This window comes from Globicephala melas, chromosome 12 (genome assembly GCF_963455315.2).
Source record: "Globicephala melas chromosome 12, mGloMel1.2, whole genome shotgun sequence".
NCBI classification, from domain to species: domain Eukaryota; kingdom Metazoa; phylum Chordata; class Mammalia; order Artiodactyla; family Delphinidae; genus Globicephala; species Globicephala melas.
The window spans coordinates 78757403-78759668 of record NC_083325.1 but is presented as its reverse complement, the minus strand read 5'-3'; the positions used below and the strand labels follow the sequence as shown (position 1 = coordinate 78759668).

General features: G+C 48.8%; 1 pseudogene; it reads right to left on the bottom strand.

Annotated features, from left to right (window-relative positions):
• Window positions 1-694: 694 nt before the first annotated feature.
• Window positions 695-1231, bottom strand: LOC115846085 (reticulocalbin-1 pseudogene; annotated as a pseudogene).
• Window positions 1232-2266: the final 1035 nt, after the last annotated feature.

Sequence of the window (2266 nt, the reverse complement as noted above, 5' to 3'; positions counted from 1 at the left end):
ATGCCTGACATTCATCTTTGCTCCCTACCTTTAAAATTCCTTTCTTTTTCACATTACCTTCTTTAATTGCTTCTTATTGTAAAAAACAAAGACAAAAAACAAAGACGGGTGGATCTGTTGTGCACATGAGCAGGTCCATACAGAAAAATGCACAGAGGTTTATATGCCATTTACAGTAACAGCTCAGAGTACAGTCAAGAAGGAGAATCTGATATCAGCCTTACTCTGAAAGAAGCCTGTGTAGGATGAGATACCACTGAAGCTTAATCAGAATTTTCCCTCACCAATTATCTAACAGTGGCAAATGTAAAAATTATGCAGTTAAAATACATAGCAGTCACTCCATGTACTGCCCTCTCCCCACTCACCCAACTTCTGAATAACGGGGCTTTTTCAAATTTTATTCCCTTTTAGTTCATATTTCATGGAAAAAGCTAAAAAGTCATGTTTTAGCAATATATCCCCATAGAGCATTGCAATTTACCAAGATTTTAATGTATTTGGACAGAAATCTTACTCAAAGATTAGTGATGACTATTTTCCAGCAAATATTGAGTAAAAACTAATTCTAAACCCAATCTGAGGTGATAAACTTCCTTTTCTGGGGGGACACAACTGCTGAGACAATTGTAGCAATTATCCAGGACAATAAAAGAAAGCTTATGACAGTCTGTCATATTATGGTGAGTGTGCATCAAAGCTCATCATGGTTTTTGGTGAGATCTTCCCCATAATTAGTAGCTTGGCTTCCAACAAACATGTTCCAGTTGTCCAAGATCTCCTCCTTAGTGAGCTTCTCATCCTTGTTTTTGTCCGGCTCGTACACCAGGTGCCTGGCCCCAGCACGCGCGTGGTCATAACCTCGCGGGAGGATCCAGCGGCGATTCTCATCTCTGTCCAGCTTCCCGTCCTTGTTCAGATCTCAGAATTCATTAAACTGCTCCCGTTCTGACAGCACCCGGTCTGGCTCAGGGCCATTCTCCTGGTGGGAAAACATATCAGCAATACACTCATCCTGATACACAAGGCCATCCCCGTTCTCGTTGAGGTCCTCCAGAGTTTCCCGAACCACAATTTCCTTCATGTGCTCAAACTCCTCAGGGGGCAGAAAGGTGGTGAACTCCTCCCGGGTGGCTGTCTGGTCACCATCGAGGTCCGCAGGCTTGAACCTTCTCTCATCGCATGGCAGCATCTTTTTAAATGTGTGATGATCTGAAGTCTCATGAAACTCTGTGGGACCACAGGTATCTTTCAAGGTGCAACGGAAGTTGTGTTTTGTACAGACTCAGGGGAGAGGGAACTTAGAGCTCGGTATGCGGATTACTGCCTCTTGCGGTTGTGATCTTCACATCCCTGGAAGCAGTCACGTGAAGCCTCTACCAGAGAAGGGATTGCTCTAAATAATAGCGATAACGACAGCTGACATTTGTCAGGCGTTACCATGTGCCATGCACACTGTGCATTGATTAACTGTTATTACCCCCATTTCACAGATGGGAAGATTGAGGCACAGAGGGCCACTAAGTTGCTCGAGCTCACACAGGGCAGTGTGGGTCCAGAGTCTGAGATCCTCTAGCACATGAAGAGGGTTTGAGCAACAAGACCTCTAAGATTTTTCCCAACCCTGAGACTCTCAGGTTTTAGGGTGTTCTCTACTGGGACCATCCTCAAGTCATGTACTTCTTGTGGCTTTTTTTTTTTTTTTTGCGGTACGCGGGCCTCTCACTGTTGTGGCCTCTCCTGTTGCGGAGCACAGGCTCCGGACGCGCAGGCTCAGCGGCCATGGCTCACGGGCCCAGCCGCTCCGTGGCATGTGGGGTCTTCCCAGACCGGGGCACGAAACCGCGTCCCCCGCATCGGCAGGCGGACTTTCAACCACTGCGCCACCAGGGAAGCCCCCTTCTTGTGGCTTTCAGGTCACACTCCGCGTAAGGCCCAGGAGACAAGACACTGCTGACTCATTTCCCAGCGGCGCAGGCTGGGAACTGCGCCAGGCCACTTGGCCAGCCTGGTGGCAGGTGCCGGTGCCTGTGGTTTGGCGGCGGGTCAGCAGCCGGGATGTGGCCTCAGGGGCTGACCCGTGGGGAGGGCAGTGGGTCCACAGAACCCAGACTCTGGGACCCTTCAGAGAGGGGTTGATTCGGGGATAGGAAAGAAATACAATTCAGAATTCAACAAGACAGACGTGTGAAACTGAAAAGCCCCAAGTGGACTTTACTCAGTGCCAGGGTCAAGCGTGGCTGATGCATGTGCACCTGGGTGACCC